The sequence below is a fragment of the Corella eumyota genome, chromosome 5 (assembly GCF_963082875.1).
Source record: "Corella eumyota chromosome 5, kaCorEumy4.1, whole genome shotgun sequence".
NCBI classification, from domain to species: domain Eukaryota; kingdom Metazoa; phylum Chordata; class Ascidiacea; order Phlebobranchia; family Corellidae; genus Corella; species Corella eumyota.
The window spans coordinates 10,272,936-10,295,416 of NC_137494.1; the positions used below are offsets into that span (position 1 = coordinate 10,272,936).

Consider the following 22,481-nt stretch of genomic DNA (forward strand, 5'->3'; position numbering starts at 1 on the left):
ATTAAAAAAAATTATATAAAACAAAACAGATACTAAGACAATAACAATTTTATTGACATCACATGATAAAGAAAAAAATGAGTTTTAATAATAAAAACAATAAAATTCCTCCAAACATTTGTGATGGTCGCAAGTATAGAATTTGCGTCTGTAACAAAGCGAAGATTTTAAAAGTGCTTTTGATTAAATGTGACTTTATTTACCAAGGTAAACGTACTTGCTTAATAGCGGTACATATACTGAAATTGGAACGATACAGAGAAGATTAGCATGGCCCCTGCGCAAGGATGACACGCAAAATCGTGAAGCGTTCCATAATTTTATCAACGATGAAAGAGAGTTTTTTTAATTTAAAAAAACAAATCTGTGATTTCTAAATGAAAATTTAACTAGTTTAGGCGATAATCGTTACAGCATAATATAAAAGCAAACTAGATTTATTTGATGAATAAAATATGGTTTAAAATTATTTGATATTAAATAAGTTAAAAAAAATTGAAACAAAAATGTATTATTAAAATTGTACAAAAAAGCTATAAGTAAAAAAATTGAAAAAATTATATAAAACAAAACAAAGACTAAGACAATAACAATTTTATTGACATTACATAATAAAGAAACAAGTGAGTTTTAATAATAAAAACAATAAAATTCCTCCAAACATTTGTGATGGTCGCAAGTATAGAATTTTCGTGTGTAACAAAGCGAAGATATTAAAAGTGCTTTTGATTAAATGTGACTTTATTTACCAAAGTAAACGTACTTGCTTAATAGCGGTACATATACTAAAATTCGAACGATACAGAGAAGATTAGCATGGCCCCTGCGCAAGGATCACACGCAAAATCGTGAAGCGTTCCATATATTTATTACCGTTGAAAAAGAGTTTTTTTAATTTAAAAAACAAATCTGTGATTTCTAAATGAAAGTTTAACTAGTTTAGGCAATAATCGATACAGCATAATATAAAAGCAAACTAGATTTATTTGATAAATAAATTATGGTTTAAAATTATTTGATATTAAATAAGTTAAAAAAAAATTTAAACAAAAATGTATTATTAAAATTGTACAAAAAAAGCTATAAGTAAAAAAATTAAAAAAATTTATATAAAACAAAACAGATACTAAGACAATAACAATTTTATTGACATCATATGATAAAGAAAAAAATGAGTTTTAATAATAAAAACAATAAAATTCCTCCAAACATTTGTGATGGTCGCAAGTATAGAATTTGCGTCTGTAACAAAGCGAAGATTTTAAAAGTGCTTTTGATTAAATGTGACTTTATTTACCAAGGTAAACGTACTTGCTTAATAGCGGTACATATACTGAAATTGGAACGATACAGAGAAGATTAGCATGGCCCCTGCGCAAGGATGACACGCAAAATCGTGAAGCGTTCCATATTTTTATCAACGATGAAAGAGAGTTTTTTTAATTTAAAAAAACAAATCTGTGATTTCTAAATGAAAATTTAACTAGTTTAGGCGATAATCGTTACAGCATAATATAAAAGCAAACTAGATTTATTTGATGAATAAAATATGGTTTAAAATTATTTGATATTAAATAAGTTAAAAAAAATTGAAACAAAAATGTATTATTAAAATTGTACAAAAAAGCTATAAGTAAAAAAATTGAAAAAATTATATAAAACAAAACAAAGACTAAGACAATAACAATTTTATTGACATTACATAATAAAGAAACAAGTGAGTTTTAATAATAAAAACAATAAAATTCCTCCAAACATTTGTGATGGTCGCAATTATAGAATTTTCGTGTGTAACAAAGCGAAGATATTAAAAGTGCTTTTGATTAAATGTGACTTTATTTACCAAAGTAAACGTACTTGCTTAATAGCGGTACATATACTAAAATTCGAACGATACAGAGAAGATTAGCATGGCCCCTGCGCAAGGATCACACGCAAAATCGTGAAGCGTTCCATATATTTATTACCGTTGAAAAAGAGTTTTTTTAATTTAAAAAACAAATCTGTGATTTCTAAATGAAAGTTTAACTAGTTTAGGCAATAATCGATACAGCATAATATAAAAGCAAACTAGATTTATTTGATAAATAAATTATGGTTTAAAATTATTTGATATTAAATAAGTTAAAAAAAAATTTAAACAAAAATGTATTATTAAAATTGTACAAAAAAAGCTATAAGTAAAAAAATTAAAAAAATTTATATAAAACAAAACAGATACTAAGACAATAACAATTTTATTGACATCACATGATAAAGAAAAAAATGAGTTTTAATAATAAAAACAATAAAATTCCTCCAAACATTTGTGATGGTCGCAAGTATAGAATTTGCGTCTGTAACAAAGCGAAGATTTTAAAAGTGCTTTTGATTAAATGTGACTTTATTTACCAAGGTAAACGTACTTGCTTAATAGCGGTACATATACTGAAATTGGAACGATACAGAGAAGATTAGCATGGCCCCTGCGCAAGGATGACACGCAAAATCGTGAAGCGTTCCATATTTTTATCAACGATGAAAGAGAGTTTTTTTAATTTAAAAAAACAAATCTGTGATTTCTAAATGAAAATTTAACTAGTTTAGGCGATAATCGTTACAGCATAATATAAAAGCAAACTAGATTTATTTGATGAATAAAATATGGTTTAAAATTATTTGATATTAAATAAGTTAAAAAAAATTGAAACAAAAATGTATTATTAAAATTGTACAAAAAAGCTATAAGTAAAAAAATTGAAAAAATTATATAAAACAAAACAAAGACTAAGACAATAACAATTTTATTGACATTACATAATAAAGAAACAAGTGAGTTTTAATAATAAAAACAATAAAATTCCTCCAAACATTTGTGATGGTCGCAATTATAGAATTTTCGTGTGTAACAAAGCGAAGATATTAAAAGTGCTTTTGATTAAATGTGACTTTATTTACCAAAGTAAACGTACTTGCTTAATAGCGGTACATATACTAAAATTCGAACGATACAGAGAAGATTAGCATGGCCCCTGCGCAAGGATCACACGCAAAATCGTGAAGCGTTCCATATATTTATTACCGTTGAAAAAGAGTTTTTTTAATTTAAAAAACAAATCTGTGATTTCTAAATGAAAGTTTAACTAGTTTAGGCGATAATCGATACAGCATAATATAAAAGCAAACTAGATTTATTTGATAAATAAATTATGGTTTAAAATTATTTGATATTAAATAAGTTAAAAAAAAATTTAAACAAAAATGTATTATTAAAATTGTACAAAAAAGCTATAAGTAAAAATATTGAAAAAAATTATATCAAACAAAACAGATACTAAGACAATAACAATTTTATTGACATCACATGATAAAGAAAAAAATGAGTTTTAATAATAAAAACAATAAAATTCCTCCAAACACTTGTGATGGTCGCAAGTATAGAAATTTTGTGTGTAACAAAGCGAAGATATTAAAAGTGCTTTTGATTAAATGTGACTTTATTTACCAAGGTAAACGTACTTGCTTAATAGCGGAACATATACTAAAATTGTAACAATACAGAGAAGATTATCATGGCCCCTGCGCAAAGATGACACCCAAAATCATGAAGCGTTCTATATTTTTATTACCGTTGAAAAAGATTTTTTTAATTTGAAAAAACAAATCTGTGATTTCTAAATGAAAATTTAACTAAGATTAGGCGATAATCGTTACAGCATAATATAAAAAAACAGACTAGATTTATTTGATAAATAAAATATGGTTTAAAATTCTTTGATAATAAATAAGTTAAAAAAAAATTTAAACAAAAATGTATTATTAAAATTGTACAAAAAAAGCTATAAGTAAAAAAATTGAAAAAAATTATATAAAACAAAACAGATACTAAATCAATAACAATTTTATTGACATCACATGATAAAGAAAAAAATGAGTTTTAATAATAAAAACAATAAAATTCCACCAAACACTTGTGATGGTCGCAAGTATAGAATTTGCGTCTGTAACAAAGCGAAGATATTAAAAGTGCTTTTGATTAAATGTGACTTTATTTACCAAGGTAAACGTACTTGCTTAATAGTGGTACATATACTAAAATTGGAACAGTACAGAGAAGATTAGCATGGCTCCTGCGCAAGGATGACACGCAAAATCATGAAGCGTTCTATATTTTTATTACCGTTGAAAAAGAATTTTTTTAATTTGAAAAAACAAATCTGTGATTTCTAAATGAAAATTTAATTAAGATTAGGCGATTATCGTTACAGCATAATATAAAAAAACAAACTAGATTTATTTGATAAATAAAATATGGTTTAAAATTCTTTGATAATAAATAAGTTAAAAAAAAATTTAAACAAAAATGTATTATTAAAATTGTACAAAAAAAGCTATAAGTAAAAAAATTGAAAAAATTTATATAAAACAAAACAGATACTAAGACAATAACAATTTTATTGACATCACATGATAAAGAAAAAAATGAGTTTTAATAATAAAAACAATAAAATTCCTCCAAACATTTGTGATGGTCGCAAGTATAGAATTTTCGTGTGTAACAAAGCGAAGATATTAAAAATGCTTTTGATTAAATGTGACTTTATTTACCAAAGTAAACGTACTTGCTTAATAGCGGTACATATGCTAAAATTGGAACGATACAGAGAAGATTAGCATGGCCCCTGCGCAAGGATGACACGCAAAATCGTGAAGCGTTCCATATATTTATTACCGTTGAAAAAGAGTTTTTTTAATTTAAAAAACAAATCTGTGAATTCTAAATGAAAGTTTAACTAGTTTAGGCGATAATCGATACAGCATAATATAAAAGCAAACTAGATTTATTTGATAAATAAAATATGGTTTAAAATTCTTTGATAATAAATAAGTTAAAAAAAAATTTAAACAAAAATGTATTATTAAAATTGTACAAAAAAGCTATAAGTAAAAATATTGAAAAAAATTATATCAAACAAAACAGATACTAAGACAATAACAATTTTATTGACATCACATGATAAAGAAAAAAATGAGTTTTAATAATAAAAACAATAAAATTCCTCCAAACACTTGTGATGGTCGCAAGTATAGAAATTTTGTGTGTAACAAAGCGAAGATATTAAAAGTGCTTTTGATTAAATGTGACTTTATTTACCAAGGTAAACGTACTTGCTTAATAGCGGTACATATACTAAAATTGGAACAATACAGAGAAGATAAGCATGGCCCCTGCGCAAGGATGACACGCAAAATCATGAAGCGTTCTATATTTTTATTACCGTTGAAAAAGAATTTTTTTAATTTGAAAAAACAAATCTGTGATTTCTAAATGAAAATTTAACTAAGATTAGGCGATAATCGTTACAGCATAATATAAAAAAACAAACTAGATTTATTTGATAAATAAAATATGATTTAAAATTCTTTGATAATAAATAAGTTAAAAAAAAATTTAACCAAAAATGTATTATTAAAATTGTACAAAAAAAGCTATAAGTAAAAAAATTGAAAAAAATTATATAAAACAAAACAGATACTAAATCAATAACAATTTTATTGACATCACATGATAAAGAAAAAAATGAGTTTTAATAATAAAAACAATAAAATTCCACCAAACACTTGTGATGGTCGCAAGTATAGAATTTGCGTCTGTAACAAAGCGAAGATATTAAAAGTGCTTTTGATTAAATGTGACTTTATTTACCAAGGTAAACGTACTTGCTTAAAAGCGGTACATATACTAAAATTGGAACAGTACAGAGAAGATTAGCATGGCTCCTGCGCAAGGATGACACGCAAAATCATGAAGCGTTCTATATTTTTATTACCGTTGAAAAAGAATTTTTTTAATTTGAAAAAACAAATCTGTGATTTCTAAATAAAAATTTAACTAAGATTAGGCGATAATCGTTACAGCATAATATAAAAAAAACAAACTAGATTTATTTGATAAATAAAATATGGTTTAAAATTCTTTGATAATAGATAAGTTAAAAAAAAATTTAAACAAAAATGTATTATTAAAATTGTACAAAAAAAGCTATAAGTAAAAAAATTGAAAAAATTTATATCAAACAAAACAGATACTAAGACAATAACAATTTTATTGACATCACATGATAAAGAAAAAAATGAGTTATAATAATAAAAACAATAAAATTCCTCCAAACATTTGTGATGGTCGCAAGTATAGAATTTTCGTGTGTAACAAAGCGAAGATATTAAAAGTGCTTTTGATTAAATGTGACTTTATTTACCAAAGTAAACGTACTTGCTTAATAGCGGTACATATGCTTAAATTGGAACGATACAGAGAAGATTAGCATGGCCCCTGCGCAAGGATGACACGCAAAATCGTGAAGCGTTCCATATATTTATTACCGTTGAAAAAGAGTTTTTTTAATTTAAAAAACAAATCTGTGATTTCTAAATGAAAGTTTAACTAGTTTAGGCGATAATCGATAAAGCATAATATAAAAGCAAACTAGATTTATTTGATAAATAAAATATGGTTTAAAATTCTTTGATAATAAATAAGTTAAAAAAAAATTTAAACAAAAATGTATTATTAAAATTGTACAAAAAAGCTATAAGTAAAAATATTGAAAAAAATTATATCAAACAAAACAGATACTAAGACAATAACAATTTTATTGACATCACATGATAAAGAAAAAAATGAGTTTTAATAATAAAAACAATAAAATTCCTCCAAACACTTGTGATGGTCGCAAGTATAGAAATTTTGTGTGTAACAAAGCGAAGATATTAAAAGTGCTTTTGATTAAATGTGATTTTATTTACCAAGGTAAACGTACTTGATTAATAGCGGTACATATAATAAAATTGGAACGATACAGAGAAGATTAGCTTGGCCCCTGCGCAAATATGACACGCAAATTCGTGAAGCGTTCCATATTTTTATTACCGTTGAAAAAGAATTTTTTTAATTTAAAAAAACAAATCTGTGATTTCTAAATGAAAATTTAACTAAGATTAGGCGATAATCGTTACAGCATAATATAAAAAAACAAACTAGATTTATTTGATAAATAAAATATGGTTTAAAATTCTTTGATAATAAATAAGTTAAAAAAAAATTTAAACAAAAATGTATTATTAAAGTTGTACAAAAAAAGCTATAAGTAAAAAAATTATATAAAACAAAACAGATACTAAGACAATAACAATTTTATTGACATCACATGATAAAGAAAAAAAATGAGTTTTAATAATAAAAACAATAAAATTCCTCCAAACACTTGTGATGGTCGCAAGTATAGAATTTGCGTCTGTAACAAAGCGAAGATTTTAAAAGTGCTTTTGATTAAATGTGACTTTATTTACCAAGGTAAACGTACTTGCTTAATAGCGGTACATATACTAAAATTGGAACGATACAGAGAAGGTTAGCATGGCCCCTGCGCAAGGATGACACGCAAAATCATGAAGCGTTTTATAATTTTATTACCGTTGAAAAAGAATTTTTTTAATTTGAAAAAACAAATCTGTGATTTCTAAATGAAAATTTAACTAAGATTAGGCGATAATCGTTACAGCATAATATAAAAAAACAAACTAGATTTATTTGATAAATAAAATATGGTTTAAAATTCTTTGATAATAAATAAGTTAAAAAAAAATTTAAACAAAAATGTATTATTAAAATTGTACAAAAAAAGCTATAAGTAAAAAAATTGAAAAAAATTATATAAAACAAAACAGATACTAAATCAATAACAATTTTATTGACATCACATGATAAAGAAAAAAATGAGTTTTAATAATAAAAACAATAAAATTCCTCCAAACACTTGTGATGGTCGCAAGTATAGAATTTGCGTCTGTAACAAAGCGAAGATATTAAAAGTGCTTTTGATTAAATGTGACTTTATTTACCAAGGTAAACGTACTTGCTTAATAGCGGTACATATACTAAAATTAGAACAATACAGAGAAGATTAGCATGGCCCCTGCGCAAGGATGACACGCAAAATCATGAAGCGTTCTATAATTTTATTATCGTTGAAAAAGAATTTTTTTAATTTGAAAAAACAAATCTGTGATTTCTAAATGAAAATTTAACTAAGATTAGGCGATAATCGTTACAGCATAATATAAAAAAACAAACTAGATTTATTTCATAAATAAAATATGGTTTAAAATTCTTTGATAATAAATAAGTTAAAAAAAAATTTAAACAAAAATGTATTATTAAAATTGTACAAAAAAAGCTATAAGTAAAAAAATTGAAAAAATTTATATAAAACAAAACAGATACTAAGACAATAACAATTTTATTGACATCACATGATAAAGAAAAAAATGAGTTTTAATAATAAAAACAATAAAATTCCTCCAAACATTTGTGATGGTCGCAAGTATAGAATTTTCGTGTGTAACAAAGCGAAGATATTAAAAGTGCTTTTGATTAAATGTGACTTTATTTACCAAGGTAAACGTACTTGCTTAATAGCGGTACATATACTAAAATTGGAACGATACAGAGAAGATTAGCATGGCCCCTGCGCAAGGATGACACGCAAAATCATGAAGCGTTCTATATTTTTATTACGGTTGAAAAAGAATTTTTTTAATTTGAAAAAACAAATCTGTGATTTCTAAATGAAAATTTAACTAAGATTAGGCGATAATCGTTACAGCATAATATAAAAAAACAAACTAGATTTATTTGATAAATAAAATATGGTTTAAAATTCTTTGATAATAAATAAGTTAAAAAAAAATTTAAACAAAAATGTATTATTAAAATTGTACAAAAAAAGCTATAAGTAAAAAAATTGAAGAAATTTATATAAAACAAAACAGATACTAAGACAATAACAATTTTATTGACATCACATGATAAAGAAAAAATGAGTTTTAATAATAAAAACAATAAAATTTCTCCAAACATTTGTAATGGTCGCAAGTATAGAATTTTCGTGTGTAACAAAGCGAAGATATTAAAAGTGCTTTTGATTAAATGTGACTTTATTTACCAAAGTAAACGTACTTGCTTAATAGCGGTACATATACTAAAATTGGAACGATACAGAGAAGATTAGCATGGCCCCTGCCTGCGCAAGGATGACACGCAAAATCGTGAAGCGTTCCATATATTTATTACCGTTGAAAAAGAGTTTTTTTAATTTAAAAAACAAATCTGTGATTTCTAAATGAAAGTTTAACTAGTTTAGGCGATAATCGATACAGCATAATATAAAAGCAAACTAGATTTATTTGATAAATAAATTATGGTTTAAAATTATTTGATATTAAATAAGTTAAAAAAAAATTTCAACAAAAATGTATTATTAAAATTGTACAAAAAAGCTATAAGTAAAAATATTGAAAAAAATTATATCAAACAAAACAGATACTAAGACAATAACAATTTTATTGACATCACATGATAAAGAAAAAAATGAGTTTTAATAATAAACACAATAAAATTCCTCCAAACACTTGTGATGGTCGCAAGTATAGAATTTTCGTCTGTAACAAACCGAAGATATTAAAAGTGCTTTTGATTAAATGTGACTTTATTTACCAAGGTAAACGTACTTGCTTAATAGCGGTACATATACTAAAATTGGAACGATACAGAGAAGATTAGCTTGGCCCCTGCGCAAAGATGACACGCAAATTCGTGAAGCGTTCCATATTTTTATTACCGTTGAAAAAGAGTTTTTTTAATTTAAAAAACAAATCTGTGATTTCTAAATGAAAATTTAACTAGTTTAGGCGATAATCGTTACAGCATAATATAAAAGCACACTACATTTATTTGATAAATAAAATATGGTTTAAAATTCTTTGATAATAAATAAGTTAAAAACAAATTTAAACAAAAATGTATTATTAAAGTTGTACAAAAAAGCTATAAGTAAAAAAATTATATAAAACAAAACAGATACTAAGACAATAACAATTTTATTGACATCACATGATAAAGAAAAAAATGAGTTTTAATAATAAAAACAATAAAATTCCTCCAAACATTTGTGATGGTCGCAAGTATAGAATTTGCGTCTGTAACAAAGCGAAGATATTAAAAGTGCTTTTGATTAAATGTGACTTTATTTACCAAGGTAAACGTACTTGCTTAATAGCGGTACATATACTAAAATTAGAACAATACAGAGAAGATTAGCATGGCCCCTGCGCAAGGATGACACGCAAAATCATGAAGCGTTCTATAATTTTATTATCGTTGAAAAAGAATTTTTTTAATTTGAAAAAACAAATCTGTGATTTCTAAATGAAAATTTAACTAAGATTAGGCGATAATCGTTACAGCATAATATAAAAAAACAAACTAGATTTATTTCATAAATAAAATATGGTTTAAAATTCTTTGATAATAAATAAGTTAAAAAAAAATTTAAACAAAAATGTATTATTAAAATTGTACAAAAAAAGCTATAAGTAAAAAAATTGAAAAAATTTATATAAAACAAAACAGATACTAAGACAATAACAATTTTATTGACATCACATGATAAAGAAAAAAATGAGTTTTAATAATAAAAACAATAAAATTCCTCCAAACATTTGTGATGGTCGCAAGTATAGAATTTTCGTGTGTAACAAAGCGAAGATATTAAAAGTGCTTTTGATTAAATGTGACTTTATTTACCAAGGTAAACGTACTTGCTTAATAGCGGTACATATACTAAAATTGGAACGATACAGAGAAGATTAGCATGGCCCCTGCGCAAGGATGACACGCAAAATCATGAAGCGTTCTATATTTTTATTACGGTTGAAAAAGAATTTTTTTAATTTGAAAAAACAAATCTGTGATTTCTAAATGAAAATTTAACTAAGATTAGGCGATAATCGTTACAGCATAATATAAAAAAACAAACTAGATTTATTTGATAAATAAAATATGGTTTAAAATTCTTTGATAATAAATAAGTTAAAAAAAAATTTAAACAAAAATGTATTATTAAAATTGTACAAAAAAAGCTATAAGTAAAAAAATTGAAAAAATTTATATAAAACAAAACAGATACTAAGACAATAACAATTTTATTGACATCACATGATAAAGAAAAAATGAGTTTTAATAATAAAAACAATAAAATTTCTCCAAACATTTGTAATGGTCGCAAGTATAGAATTTTCGTGTGTAACAAAGCGAAGATATTAAAAGTGCTTTTGATTAAATGTGACTTTATTTACCAAAGTAAACGTACTTGCTTAATAGCGGTACATATACTAAAATTGGAACGATACAGAGAAGATTAGCATGGCCCCTGCCTGCGCAAGGATGACACGCAAAATCGTGAAGCGTTCCATATATTTATTACCGTTGAAAAAGAGTTTTTTTAATTTAAAAAACAAATCTGTGATTTCTAAATGAAAGTTTAACTAGTTTAGGCGATAATCGATACAGCATAATATAAAAGCAAACTAGATTTATTTGATAAATAAATTATGGTTTAAAATTATTTGATATTAAATAAGTTAAAAAAAAATTTCAACAAAAATGTATTATTAAAATTGTACAAAAAAGCTATAAGTAAAAATATTGAAAAAAATTATATCAAACAAAACAGATACTAAGACAATAACAATTTTATTGACATCACATGATAAAGAAAAAAATGAGTTTTAATAATAAACACAATAAAATTCCTCCAAACACTTGTGATGGTCGCAAGTATAGAATTTTCGTCTGTAACAAACCGAAGATATTAAAAGTGCTTTTGATTAAATGTGACTTTATTTACCAAGGTAAACGTACTTGCTTAATAGCGGTACATATACTAAAATTGGAACGATACAGAGAAGATTAGCTTGGCCCCTGCGCAAAGATGACACGCAAATTCGTGAAGCGTTCCATATTTTTATTACCGTTGAAAAAGAGTTTTTTTAATTTAAAAAACAAATCTGTGATTTCTAAATGAAAATTTAACTAGTTTAGGCGATAATCGTTACAGCATAATATAAAAGCACACTACATTTATTTGATAAATAAAATATGGTTTAAAATTCTTTGATAATAAATAAGTTAAAAAAAAATTTAAACAAAAATGTATTATTAAAGTTGTACAAAAAAGCTATAAGTAAAAAAATTATATAAAACAAAACAGATACTAAGACAATAACAATTTTATTGACATCACATGATAAAGAAAAAAATGAGTTTTAATAATAAAAACAATAAAATTCCTCCAAACATTTGTGATGGTCGCAAGTATAGAATTTGCGTCTGTAACAAAGCGAAGATTTTAAAAGTGCTTTTGATTAAATGTGACTTTATTTACCAAGGTAAACGTACTTGCTTAATAGCGGTACATATACTAAAATTGGAACGATACAGAGAAGATTAGCATCGCCCCTGCGCAAGGATGACACGCAAAATCGTGAAGCGTTCCATATTTTTATTACCGTTGAAAAAGAGTTTTTTTAATTTAAAAAACAAATCTGTGATTTCTAAATGAAAATTTAACTAGTTTAGGCGATAATCGTTACAGCATAATATAAAAGCACACTACATTTATTTGATAAATAAAATATTGTTTAAAATTCTTTGATAATAAATAAGTTAAAAAAAAATTTAAACAAAAATGTATTATTAAAGTTGTACAAAAAAAGCTATAAGTAAAAAAATTATATAAAACAAAACAGATACTAAGACAATAACAATTTTATTGACATCACATGATAAAGAAAAAAATGAGTTTTAATAATAAAAACAATAAAATTCCTCCAAACACTTGTGATGGTCGCAAGTATAGAATTTGCGTCTGTAACAAAGCGAAGATTTTAAAAGTGCTTTTGATTAAATGTGACTTTATTTACCAAGGTAAACGTACTTGCTTAATAGCGGTACATATACTAAAATTGGAACGATACAGAGAAGATTAGCATGGCCCCTGCGCAAGGATGACACGCAAAATCGTGAAGCGTTCCATATTTTTATTACCGTTGAAAAAGAGTTTTTTTTAATTTAAAAAACAAATCTGTAATTTCTAAATGAAAATTTAACTAAGATTAGGCGATAATCGTTACAGCATAATATAAAAAAACAAACTAGATTTATTTGATAAATAAAATATGGTTTAAAATTCTTTGATAATAAATAAGTTAAAAAAAAATTTAAACAAAAATGTATTATTAAAATTGAACAAAAAAAACTATAAGTAAAAAAATTGAAAAAATTTATATCAAACAAAACAGATACTAAGACAATAACAATTTTATTGACATCACATGATAAAGAAAAAAATGAGTTTTAATAATAAAAACAATAAAATTCCTCCAAACATTTGTGATGGTCGCAAGTATAGAATTTTCGTGTGTAACAAAGCGAAGATATTAAAAGTGCTATTGATTAAATGTGACTTTATTTACCAAAGAAAACGTACTTGCTTAATAGCGGTACATATACTAAAATTGGAACGATACAGAGAAGATTAGCATGGCCCCTGCCTGCGCAAGGATGACACGCAAAATCGTGAAGCGTTCCATATATTTATTACCGTTGAAAAAGAGTTTTTTTAATTTAAAAAACAAATCTGTGATTTCTAAATGAAAGTTTAACTAGTTTAGGCGATAATCGATACAGCATAATATAAAAGCAAACTAGATTTATTTGATAAATAAATTATGGTTTAAAATTATTTGATATTAAATAAGTTAAAAAAAAATTTCAACAAAAATGTATTATTAAAATTGTACAAAAAAGCTATAAGTAAAAATATTGAAAAAAATTATATCAAACAAAACAGATACTAAGACAATAACAATTTTATTGACATCACATGATAAAGAAAAAAATGAGTTTTAATAATAAACACAATAAAATTCCTCCAAACACTTGTGATGGTCGCAAGTATAGAATTTTCGTCTGTAACAAACCGAAGATATTAAAAGTGCTTTTGATTAAATGTGACTTTATTTACCAAGGTAAACGTACTTGCTTAATAGCGGTACATATACTAAAATTGGAACGATACAGAGAAGATTAGCTTGGCCCCTGCGCAAAGATGACACGCAAATTCGTGAAGCGTTCCATATTTTTATTACCGTTGAAAAAGAGTTTTTTTAATTTAAAAAACAAATCTGTGATTTCTAAATGAAAATTTAACTAGTTTAGGCGATAATCGTTACAGCATAATATAAAAGCACACTACATTTATTTGATAAATAAAATATGGTTTAAAATTCTTTGATAATAAATAAGTTAAAAACAAATTTAAACAAAAATGTATTATTAAAGTTGTACAAAAAAGCTATAAGTAAAAAAATTATATAAAACAAAACAGATACTAAGACAATAACAATTTTATTGACATCACATGATAAAGAAAAAAATGAGTTTTAATAATAAAAACAATAAAATTCCTCCAAACATTTGTGATGGTCGCAAGTATAGAATTTGCGTCTGTAACAAAGCGAAGATATTAAAAGTGCTTTTGATTAAATGTGACTTTATTTACCAAGGTAAACGTACTTGCTTAATAGCGGTACATATACTAAAATTAGAACAATACAGAGAAGATTAGCATGGCCCCTGCGCAAGGATGACACGCAAAATCATGAAGCGTTCTATAATTTTATTATCGTTGAAAAAGAATTTTTTTAATTTGAAAAAACAAATCTGTGATTTCTAAATGAAAATTTAACTAAGATTAGGCGATAATCGTTACAGCATAATATAAAAAAACAAACTAGATTTATTTCATAAATAAAATATGGTTTAAAATTCTTTGATAATAAATAAGTTAAAAAAAAATTTAAACAAAAATGTATTATTAAAATTGTACAAAAAAAGCTATAAGTAAAAAAATTGAAAAAATTTATATAAAACAAAACAGATACTAAGACAATAACAATTTTATTGACATCACATGATAAAGAAAAAAATGAGTTTTAATAATAAAAACAATAAAATTCCTCCAAACATTTGTGATGGTCGCAAGTATAGAATTTTCGTGTGTAACAAAGCGAAGATATTAAAAGTGCTTTTGATTAAATGTGACTTTATTTACCAAGGTAAACGTACTTGCTTAATAGCGGTACATATACTAAAATTGGAACGATACAGAGAAGATTAGCATGGCCCCTGCGCAAGGATGACACGCAAAATCATGAAGCGTTCTATATTTTTATTACGGTTGAAAAAGAATTTTTTTAATTTGAAAAAACAAATCTGTGATTTCTAAATGAAAATTTAACTAAGATTAGGCGATAATCGTTACAGCATAATATAAAAAAACAAACTAGATTTATTTGATAAATAAAATATGGTTTAAAATTCTTTGATAATAAATAAGTTAAAAAAAAATTTAAACAAAAATGTATTATTAAAATTGTACAAAAAAAGCTATAAGTAAAAAAATTGAAAAAATTTATATAAAACAAAACAGATACTAAGACAATAACAATTTTATTGACATCACATGATAAAGAAAAAATGAGTTTTAATAATAAAAACAATAAAATTTCTCCAAACATTTGTAATGGTCGCAAGTATAGAATTTTCGTGTGTAACAAAGCGAAGATATTAAAAGTGCTTTTGATTAAATGTGACTTTATTTACCAAAGTAAACGTACTTGCTTAATAGCGGTACATATACTAAAATTGGAACGATACAGAGAAGATTAGCATGGCCCCTGCCTGCGCAAGGATGACACGCAAAATCGTGAAGCGTTCCATATATTTATTACCGTTGAAAAAGAGTTTTTTTAATTTAAAAAACAAATCTGTGATTTCTAAATGAAAGTTTAACTAGTTTAGGCGATAATCGATACAGCATAATATAAAAGCAAACTAGATTTATTTGATAAATAAATTATGGTTTAAAATTATTTGATATTAAATAAGTTAAAAAAAAATTTCAACAAAAATGTATTATTAAAATTGTACAAAAAAGCTATAAGTAAAAATATTGAAAAAAATTATATCAAACAAAACAGATACTAAGACAATAACAATTTTATTGACATCACATGATAAAGAAAAAAATGAGTTTTAATAATAAACACAATAAAATTCCTCCAAACACTTGTGATGGTCGCAAGTATAGAATTTTCGTCTGTAACAAACCGAAGATATTAAAAGTGCTTTTGATTAAATGTGACTTTATTTACCAAGGTAAACGTACTTGCTTAATAGCGGTACATATACTAAAATTGGAACGATACAGAGAAGATTAGCTTGGCCCCTGCGCAAAGATGACACGCAAATTCGTGAAGCGTTCCATATTTTTATTACCGTTGAAAAAGAGTTTTTTTAATTTAAAAAACAAATCTGTGATTTCTAAATGAAAATTTAACTAGTTTAGGCGATAATCGTTACAGCATAATATAAAAGCACACTACATTTATTTGATAAATAAAATATGGTTTAAAATTCTTTGATAATAAATAAGTTAAAAAAAAATTTAAACAAAAATGTATTATTAAAGTTGTACAAAAAAGCTATAAGTAAAAAAATTATATAAAACAAAACAGATACTAAGACAATAACAATTTTATTGACATCACATGATAAAGAAAAAAATGAGTTTTAATAATAAAAACAATAAAATTCCTCCAAACATTTGTGATGGTCGCAAGTATAGAATTTGCGTCTGTAACAAAGCGAAGATTTTAAAAGTGCTTTTGATTAAATGTGACTTTATTTACCAAGGTAAACGTACTTGCTTAATAGCGGTACATATACTAAAATTGGAACGATACAGAGAAGATTAGCATCGCCCCTGCGCAAGGATGACACGCAAAATCGTGAAGCGTTCCATATTTTTATTACCGTTGAAAAAGAGTTTTTTTAATTTAAAAAACAAATCTGTGATTTCTAAATGAAAATTTAACTAGTTTAGGCGATAATCGTTACAGCATAATATAAAAGCACACTACATTTATTTGATAAATAAAATATTGTTTAAAATTCTTTGATAATAAATAAGTTAAAAAAAAATTTAAACAAAAATGTATTATTAAAGTTGTACAAAAAAAGCTATAAGTAAAAAAATTATATAAAACAAAACAGATACTAAGACAATAACAATTTTATTGACATCACATGATAAAGAAAAAAATGAGTTTTAATAATAAAAACAATAAAATTCCTCCAAACACTTGTGATGGTCGCAAGTATAGAATTTGCGTCTGTAACAAAGCGAAGATTTTAAAAGTGCTTTTGATTAAATGTGACTTTATTTACCAAGGTAAACGTACTTGCTTAATAGCGGTACATATACTAAAATTGGAACGATACAGAGAAGATTAGCATGGCCCCTGCGCAAGGATGACACGCAAAATCGTGAAGCGTTCCATATTTTTATTACCGTTGAAAAAGAGTTTTTTTTAATTTAAAAAACAAATCTGTAATTTCTAAATGAAAATTTAACTAAGATTAGGCGATAATCGTTACAGCATAATATAAAAAAACAAACTAGATTTATTTGATAAATAAAATATGGTTTAAAATTCTTTGATAATAAATAAGTTAAAAAAAAATTTAAACAAAAATGTATTATTAAAATTGAACAAAAAAAACTATAAGTAAAAAAATTGAAAAAATTTATATCAAACAAAACAGATACTAAGACAATAACAATTTTATTGACATCACATGATAAAGAAAAAAATGAGTTTTAATAATAAAAACAATAAAATTCCTCCAAACATTTGTGATGGTCGCAAGTATAGAATTTTCGTGTGTAACAAAGCGAAGATATTAAAAGTGCTATTGATTAAATGTGACTTTATTTACCAAAGAAAACGTACTTGCTTAATAGCGGTACATATACTAAAATTGGAACGATACAGAGAAGATTAGCATGGCCCCTGCGCAAGGATGACACGCAAAATCGTGAAGCGTTCCATATATTTATTACCGTTGAAAAAGAGTTTTTTTAATTTAAAAAACAAATCTGTGATTTCTAAATGAAAATTTAACTATTTAGGCGATACTCGATACAGCATAATATAAAAGCAAACTAGATTTATTTGATAAATAAATTATGGTTTAAAATTATTTGATATTAAATAAGTTAAAAAAAAATTTAAACAAAAATGTATTATTAAAATTGTACAAAAAAGCTATAAGTAAAAATATTGAAAAAAATTATATCAAACAAAACAGATACTAAGACAATAACAATTTTATTGACATCACATGATAAAGAAAAAAATGAGTTTTAATAATAAAAACAATAAAATTCCTCCAAACACTTGTGATGGTCGCAAGTATAGAATTTTCGTCTGTAACAAACCGAAGATATTAAAAGTGCTTTTGATTAAATGTGACTTTATTTACTAGGGTAACCGTACTTGCTTAATAGCGGTACATATACTAAAATTGGAGCAATACAGAGAAGATTAGCTTGGCCCCTGCGCAAAGATGACACGCAAATTCGTGAAGCGTTCCATATTTTTATTACCGTTGAAAAAGAGTTTTTTTAATTTAAAAAACAAATCTGTGATTTCTAAATGAAAATTTAACTAGTTTAGGCGATAATCGTTACAGCATAATATAAAAGCACACTACATTTATTTGATAAATAAAATATTGTTTAAAATTCTTTGATAATAAATAAGTTAAAAAAAAATTTAAACAAAAATGTATTATTAAAGTTGTACAAAAAAAGCTATAAGTAAAAAAATTGAAAAAATTTATATAAAACAAAACAGATACTAAGACAATAACAATTTTATTGACATCACATGATAAAGAAAAAAATGAGTTTTAATAATAAAAACAATAAAATTCCTCCAAACATTTGTGATGGTCGCAAGTATAGAATTTTCGTGTGTAACAAAGCGAAGATATTAAAAGTGCTTTTGATTAAATGTGACTTTATTTATCAAAGTAAACGTACTTGCTTAATAGCGGTACATATACTAAATTTGGAACGATACAGAGAAGATTAGCATGGCCCCTGCGCAAGGATGACACGCAAAATCGTGAAGCGTTCCATATATTTATTACCGTTGAAAAAGAGTTTTTTTAATTTAAAAAACAAATCTGTGATTTCTAAATGAAAGTTTACCTAGTTTAGGCGATAATCGATACAGCATAATATAAAAGCAAACTAGATTTATTTGATAAATAAATTATGGTTTAAAATTATTTGATATTAAATAAGTTAAAAAAAAATTTAAACAAAAATGTATTATTAAAATTGTACAAAAAAGCTATAAGTAAAAATATTGAAAACAATTATATCAAACAAAACAGATACTAAGACAATAACAATTTTATTGACATCACATGATAAAGAAAAAAATGAGTTTTAATAATAAAAACAATAAAATTCCTCCAAACACTTGTGATGGTCGCAAGTATAGAAATTTTGTGTGTAACAAAGCGAAGATATTAAAAGTGCTTTTGATTAAATGTGACTTTATTTACCAAGGTAAACGTACTTGCTTAATAGCGGTACATATACTAAAATTGGAACAATACAGAGAAGATAAGCATGGCCCCTTCGCAAGGATGACACGCAAAATCATGAAGCGTTCTATATTTTTATTACCGTTGAAAAAGAATTTTTTTAATTTGAAAAAACAAATCTGTGATTTCTAAATGAAAATTTAACTAAGATTAGGCGATAATCGTTACAGCATAATATAAAAAAACAAACTAGATTTATTTGATAAATAAAATATGGTTTAAAATTCTTTGATAATAAATAAGTTAAAAAAAAATTTAAACAAAAATGTATTATTAAAATTGTACAAAAAAAGCTATAAGTAAAAAAATTGAAAAAAATTATATAAAACAAAACAGATACTAAATCAATAACAATTTTATTGACATCACATGATAAAGAAAAAAATGAGTTTTAATAATAAAAACAATAAAATTCCACCAAACACTTGTGATGGTCGCAAGTATAGAATTTGCGTCTGTAACAAAGCGAAGATATTAAAAGTGCTTTTGATTAAATGTGACTTTATTTACCAAGGTAAACGTACTTGCTTAATAGCGGTACATATACGAAAATTGGAACAGTACAGAGAAGATTAGCATGGCTCCTGCGCAAGGATGACACGCAAAATCATGAAGCGTTCTATATTTTTATTACCGTTGAAAAAGAATTTTTTTAATTTGAAAAAACAAATCTGTGATTTCTTAATGAAAATTTAACTAAGATTAGGCGATAATCGTTACAGCATAATATAAAAAAACAAACTATAGCATGGCCCCTGCGCAAGGATGACACGCAAAATCATGAAGCGTTCTATATTTTTATTACCGTTGAAAAAGAATTTTTTTAATTTGAAAAAACAAATCTGTGATTTCTAAATGAAAATTTAACTAAGATTAGGCGATAATCGTTACAGCATAATATAAAAAAACAAACTAGATTTATTTGATAAATAAAATATGGTTTAAAATTCTTTGATAATAAATAAGTTAAAAAAAAATTTAAACAAAAATGTATTATTAAAGTTGTACAAAAAAAGCTATAAGTAAAAAAATTATATAAAACAAAACAGATACTAAGACAATAACAATTTTATTGACATCACATGATAAAGAAAAAAATGAGTTTTAATAATAAAAACAATAAAATTCCTCCAAACATTTGTGATGGTCGCAAGTATAGAATTTTCGTGTGTAACAAAGCGAAGATATTAAAAGTGCTATTGATTAAATGTGACTTTATTTACCAAAGAAAACGTACTTGCTTAATAGCGGTACATATACTAAAATTGGAACGATACAGAGAAGATTAGCATGGCCCCTGCGCAAGGATGACACGCAAAATCGTGAAGCGTTCCATATATTTATTACCGTTGAAAAAGAGTTTTTTTAATTTAAAAAACAAATCTGTGATTTCTAAATGAAAATTTAACTATTTAGGCGATACTCGATACAGCATAATATAAAAGCAAACTAGATTTATTTGATAAATAAATTATGGTTTAAAATTATTTGATATTAAATAAGTTAAAAAAAAATTTAAACAAAAATGTATTATTAAAATTGTACAAAAAAGCTATAAGTAAAAATATTGAAAAAAATTATATCAAACAAAACAGATACTAAGACAATAACAATTTTATTGACATCACATGATAAAGAAAAAAATGAGTTTTAATAATAAAAACAATAAAATTCCTCCAAACACTTGTGATGGTCGCAAGTATAGAATTTTCGTCTGTAACAAACCGAAAATATTAAAAGTGCTTTTGATTAAATGTGACTTTATTTACTAGGGTAACCGTACTTGCTTAATAGCGGTACATATACTAAAATTGGAGCAATACAGAGAAGATTAGCTTGGCCCCTGCGCAAAGATGACACGCAAATTCGTGAAGCGTTCCATATTTTTATTACCGTTGAAAAAAAGTTTTTTTAATTTAAAAAACAAATCTGTGATTTCTAAATGAAAATTTAACTAGTTTAGGCGCTAATCGTTACAGCATAATATAAAAGCACACTACATTTATTTGATAAATAAAATATTGTTTAAAATTCTTTGATAATAAATAAGTTAAAAAAAAATTTAAACAAAAATGTATTATTAAAGTTGTACAAAAAAAGCTATAAGTAAAAAAATTGAAAAAATTTATATAAAACAAAACAGATACTAAGACAATAACAATTTTATTGACATCACATGATAAAGAAAAAAATGAGTTTTAATAATAAAAACAATAAAATTCCTCCAAACATTTGTGATGGTCGCAAGTATAGAATTTTCGTGTGTAACAAAGCGAAGATATTAAAAGTGCTTTTGATTAAATGTGACTTTATTTATCAAAGTAAACGTACTTGCTTAATAGCGGTACATATACTAAAATTGGAACGATACAGAGAAGATTAGCATGGCCCCTGCGCAAGGATGACACGCAAAATCGTGAAGCGTTCCATATATTTATTACCGTTGAAAAAGAGTTTTTTTAATTTAAAAAACAAATCTGTGATTTCTAAATGAAAGTTTACCTAGTTTAGGCGATAATCGATACAGCATAATATAAAAGCAAACTAGATTTATTTGATAAATAAATTATGGTTTAAAATTATTTGATATTAAATAAGTTAAAAAAAAATTTAAACAAAAATGTATTATTAAAATTGTACAAAAAAGCTATAAGTAAAAATATTGAAAACAATTATATCAAACAAAACAGATACTAAGACAATAACAATTTTATTGACATCACATGATAAAGAAAAAAATGAGTTTTAATAATAAAAACAATAAAATTCCTCCAAACACTTGTGATGGTCGCAAGTATAGAAATTTTGTGTGTAACAAAGCGAAGATATTAAAAGTGCTTTTGATTAAATGTGACTTTATTTACCAAGGTAAACGTACTTGCTTAATAGCGGTACATATACTAAAATTGGAACAATACAGAGAAGATAAGCATGGCCCCTTCGCAAGGATGACACGCAAAATCATGAAGCGTTCTATATTTTTATTACCGTTGAAAAAGAATTTTTTTAATTTGAAAAAACAAATCTGTGATTTCTAAATGAAAATTTAACTAAGATTAGGCGATAATCGTTACAG

General features: G+C 25.0%; 37 non-coding genes and 5 pseudogenes across 37 annotated transcripts; all 42 read left to right on the forward strand.

Annotated features, from left to right (window-relative positions):
• The first annotated feature begins 213 nt into the window (after positions 1-213).
• Positions 214-322, forward strand: LOC145754041 (U6 spliceosomal RNA). Its single transcript, XR_014283951.1, has one exon. It is a non-coding gene; the product is annotated as a U6 spliceosomal RNA (small nuclear RNA).
• A 437-nt stretch (positions 323-759) lies between these two features.
• LOC145754126 (U6 spliceosomal RNA) lies at positions 760-868 on the forward strand. The gene has a single exon (XR_014284033.1). It is a non-coding gene; the product is annotated as a U6 spliceosomal RNA (small nuclear RNA).
• A 439-nt stretch (positions 869-1,307) lies between these two features.
• LOC145754245 (U6 spliceosomal RNA) lies at positions 1,308-1,416 on the forward strand. The gene has a single exon (XR_014284124.1). It is a non-coding gene; the product is annotated as a U6 spliceosomal RNA (small nuclear RNA).
• A 437-nt stretch (positions 1,417-1,853) lies between these two features.
• Positions 1,854-1,962, forward strand: LOC145754128 (U6 spliceosomal RNA). The gene has a single exon (XR_014284035.1). It is a non-coding gene; the product is annotated as a U6 spliceosomal RNA (small nuclear RNA).
• Positions 1,963-2,401: 439 nt separating this feature from the next.
• Positions 2,402-2,510, forward strand: LOC145754246 (U6 spliceosomal RNA). Its single transcript, XR_014284125.1, has one exon. It is a non-coding gene; the product is annotated as a U6 spliceosomal RNA (small nuclear RNA).
• A 437-nt stretch (positions 2,511-2,947) lies between these two features.
• On the forward strand, positions 2,948-3,056 carry LOC145754129 (U6 spliceosomal RNA). Its single transcript, XR_014284036.1, has one exon. It is a non-coding gene; the product is annotated as a U6 spliceosomal RNA (small nuclear RNA).
• A 438-nt stretch (positions 3,057-3,494) lies between these two features.
• On the forward strand, positions 3,495-3,603 carry LOC145754203 (U6 spliceosomal RNA). Its single transcript, XR_014284100.1, has one exon. It is a non-coding gene; the product is annotated as a U6 spliceosomal RNA (small nuclear RNA).
• A 442-nt stretch (positions 3,604-4,045) lies between these two features.
• On the forward strand, positions 4,046-4,154 carry LOC145754079 (U6 spliceosomal RNA). Its single transcript, XR_014283988.1, has one exon. It is a non-coding gene; the product is annotated as a U6 spliceosomal RNA (small nuclear RNA).
• Positions 4,155-4,597: 443 nt separating this feature from the next.
• Positions 4,598-4,706, forward strand: LOC145754259 (U6 spliceosomal RNA). The gene has a single exon (XR_014284137.1). It is a non-coding gene; the product is annotated as a U6 spliceosomal RNA (small nuclear RNA).
• Positions 4,707-5,144: 438 nt separating this feature from the next.
• On the forward strand, positions 5,145-5,253 carry LOC145754028 (U6 spliceosomal RNA). The gene has a single exon (XR_014283940.1). It is a non-coding gene; the product is annotated as a U6 spliceosomal RNA (small nuclear RNA).
• A 443-nt stretch (positions 5,254-5,696) lies between these two features.
• Positions 5,697-5,805, forward strand: LOC145754112 (U6 spliceosomal RNA). Its single transcript, XR_014284020.1, has one exon. It is a non-coding gene; the product is annotated as a U6 spliceosomal RNA (small nuclear RNA).
• Positions 5,806-6,249: 444 nt separating this feature from the next.
• LOC145754020 (U6 spliceosomal RNA) lies at positions 6,250-6,358 on the forward strand. The gene has a single exon (XR_014283932.1). It is a non-coding gene; the product is annotated as a U6 spliceosomal RNA (small nuclear RNA).
• Positions 6,359-6,796: 438 nt separating this feature from the next.
• Positions 6,797-6,905, forward strand: LOC145754144 (U6 spliceosomal RNA). The gene has a single exon (XR_014284050.1). It is a non-coding gene; the product is annotated as a U6 spliceosomal RNA (small nuclear RNA).
• Positions 6,906-7,339: 434 nt separating this feature from the next.
• LOC145754093 (U6 spliceosomal RNA) lies at positions 7,340-7,448 on the forward strand. The gene has a single exon (XR_014284001.1). It is a non-coding gene; the product is annotated as a U6 spliceosomal RNA (small nuclear RNA).
• Positions 7,449-7,891: 443 nt separating this feature from the next.
• Positions 7,892-8,000, forward strand: LOC145754061 (U6 spliceosomal RNA). The gene has a single exon (XR_014283971.1). It is a non-coding gene; the product is annotated as a U6 spliceosomal RNA (small nuclear RNA).
• Positions 8,001-8,443: 443 nt separating this feature from the next.
• Positions 8,444-8,552, forward strand: LOC145754210 (U6 spliceosomal RNA). Its single transcript, XR_014284107.1, has one exon. It is a non-coding gene; the product is annotated as a U6 spliceosomal RNA (small nuclear RNA).
• Positions 8,553-8,994: 442 nt separating this feature from the next.
• On the forward strand, positions 8,995-9,107 carry LOC145754177 (U6 spliceosomal RNA; annotated as a pseudogene).
• Positions 9,108-9,545: 438 nt separating this feature from the next.
• Positions 9,546-9,654, forward strand: LOC145754095 (U6 spliceosomal RNA). Its single transcript, XR_014284003.1, has one exon. It is a non-coding gene; the product is annotated as a U6 spliceosomal RNA (small nuclear RNA).
• A 428-nt stretch (positions 9,655-10,082) lies between these two features.
• Positions 10,083-10,191, forward strand: LOC145754062 (U6 spliceosomal RNA). The gene has a single exon (XR_014283972.1). It is a non-coding gene; the product is annotated as a U6 spliceosomal RNA (small nuclear RNA).
• A 443-nt stretch (positions 10,192-10,634) lies between these two features.
• LOC145754222 (U6 spliceosomal RNA) lies at positions 10,635-10,743 on the forward strand. Its single transcript, XR_014284117.1, has one exon. It is a non-coding gene; the product is annotated as a U6 spliceosomal RNA (small nuclear RNA).
• A 442-nt stretch (positions 10,744-11,185) lies between these two features.
• Positions 11,186-11,298, forward strand: LOC145754178 (U6 spliceosomal RNA; annotated as a pseudogene).
• Positions 11,299-11,736: 438 nt separating this feature from the next.
• LOC145754096 (U6 spliceosomal RNA) lies at positions 11,737-11,845 on the forward strand. The gene has a single exon (XR_014284004.1). It is a non-coding gene; the product is annotated as a U6 spliceosomal RNA (small nuclear RNA).
• A 428-nt stretch (positions 11,846-12,273) lies between these two features.
• On the forward strand, positions 12,274-12,382 carry LOC145754018 (U6 spliceosomal RNA). Its single transcript, XR_014283930.1, has one exon. It is a non-coding gene; the product is annotated as a U6 spliceosomal RNA (small nuclear RNA).
• A 429-nt stretch (positions 12,383-12,811) lies between these two features.
• On the forward strand, positions 12,812-12,920 carry LOC145754115 (U6 spliceosomal RNA). The gene has a single exon (XR_014284023.1). It is a non-coding gene; the product is annotated as a U6 spliceosomal RNA (small nuclear RNA).
• A 443-nt stretch (positions 12,921-13,363) lies between these two features.
• Positions 13,364-13,476, forward strand: LOC145754179 (U6 spliceosomal RNA; annotated as a pseudogene).
• A 438-nt stretch (positions 13,477-13,914) lies between these two features.
• LOC145754097 (U6 spliceosomal RNA) lies at positions 13,915-14,023 on the forward strand. Its single transcript, XR_014284005.1, has one exon. It is a non-coding gene; the product is annotated as a U6 spliceosomal RNA (small nuclear RNA).
• A 428-nt stretch (positions 14,024-14,451) lies between these two features.
• On the forward strand, positions 14,452-14,560 carry LOC145754063 (U6 spliceosomal RNA). The gene has a single exon (XR_014283973.1). It is a non-coding gene; the product is annotated as a U6 spliceosomal RNA (small nuclear RNA).
• A 443-nt stretch (positions 14,561-15,003) lies between these two features.
• LOC145754234 (U6 spliceosomal RNA) lies at positions 15,004-15,112 on the forward strand. The gene has a single exon (XR_014284119.1). It is a non-coding gene; the product is annotated as a U6 spliceosomal RNA (small nuclear RNA).
• Positions 15,113-15,554: 442 nt separating this feature from the next.
• LOC145754180 (U6 spliceosomal RNA) lies at positions 15,555-15,667 on the forward strand (annotated as a pseudogene).
• A 438-nt stretch (positions 15,668-16,105) lies between these two features.
• LOC145754099 (U6 spliceosomal RNA) lies at positions 16,106-16,214 on the forward strand. Its single transcript, XR_014284007.1, has one exon. It is a non-coding gene; the product is annotated as a U6 spliceosomal RNA (small nuclear RNA).
• A 428-nt stretch (positions 16,215-16,642) lies between these two features.
• Positions 16,643-16,751, forward strand: LOC145754019 (U6 spliceosomal RNA). Its single transcript, XR_014283931.1, has one exon. It is a non-coding gene; the product is annotated as a U6 spliceosomal RNA (small nuclear RNA).
• A 429-nt stretch (positions 16,752-17,180) lies between these two features.
• On the forward strand, positions 17,181-17,289 carry LOC145754127 (U6 spliceosomal RNA). The gene has a single exon (XR_014284034.1). It is a non-coding gene; the product is annotated as a U6 spliceosomal RNA (small nuclear RNA).
• A 443-nt stretch (positions 17,290-17,732) lies between these two features.
• LOC145753994 (U6 spliceosomal RNA) lies at positions 17,733-17,841 on the forward strand. Its single transcript, XR_014283909.1, has one exon. It is a non-coding gene; the product is annotated as a U6 spliceosomal RNA (small nuclear RNA).
• A 437-nt stretch (positions 17,842-18,278) lies between these two features.
• LOC145754163 (U6 spliceosomal RNA) lies at positions 18,279-18,387 on the forward strand. Its single transcript, XR_014284068.1, has one exon. It is a non-coding gene; the product is annotated as a U6 spliceosomal RNA (small nuclear RNA).
• Positions 18,388-18,826: 439 nt separating this feature from the next.
• On the forward strand, positions 18,827-18,935 carry LOC145754021 (U6 spliceosomal RNA). The gene has a single exon (XR_014283933.1). It is a non-coding gene; the product is annotated as a U6 spliceosomal RNA (small nuclear RNA).
• Positions 18,936-19,373: 438 nt separating this feature from the next.
• Positions 19,374-19,482, forward strand: LOC145754076 (U6 spliceosomal RNA). Its single transcript, XR_014283985.1, has one exon. It is a non-coding gene; the product is annotated as a U6 spliceosomal RNA (small nuclear RNA).
• Positions 19,483-19,925: 443 nt separating this feature from the next.
• On the forward strand, positions 19,926-20,034 carry LOC145754123 (U6 spliceosomal RNA). Its single transcript, XR_014284030.1, has one exon. It is a non-coding gene; the product is annotated as a U6 spliceosomal RNA (small nuclear RNA).
• Positions 20,035-20,068: 34 nt separating this feature from the next.
• On the forward strand, positions 20,069-20,205 carry LOC145754221 (U6 spliceosomal RNA; annotated as a pseudogene).
• A 433-nt stretch (positions 20,206-20,638) lies between these two features.
• LOC145753995 (U6 spliceosomal RNA) lies at positions 20,639-20,747 on the forward strand. The gene has a single exon (XR_014283910.1). It is a non-coding gene; the product is annotated as a U6 spliceosomal RNA (small nuclear RNA).
• Positions 20,748-21,184: 437 nt separating this feature from the next.
• Positions 21,185-21,293, forward strand: LOC145754164 (U6 spliceosomal RNA). The gene has a single exon (XR_014284069.1). It is a non-coding gene; the product is annotated as a U6 spliceosomal RNA (small nuclear RNA).
• A 439-nt stretch (positions 21,294-21,732) lies between these two features.
• Positions 21,733-21,841, forward strand: LOC145753996 (U6 spliceosomal RNA). The gene has a single exon (XR_014283911.1). It is a non-coding gene; the product is annotated as a U6 spliceosomal RNA (small nuclear RNA).
• Positions 21,842-22,279: 438 nt separating this feature from the next.
• LOC145754077 (U6 spliceosomal RNA) lies at positions 22,280-22,388 on the forward strand. Its single transcript, XR_014283986.1, has one exon. It is a non-coding gene; the product is annotated as a U6 spliceosomal RNA (small nuclear RNA).
• Positions 22,389-22,481: the final 93 nt, after the last annotated feature.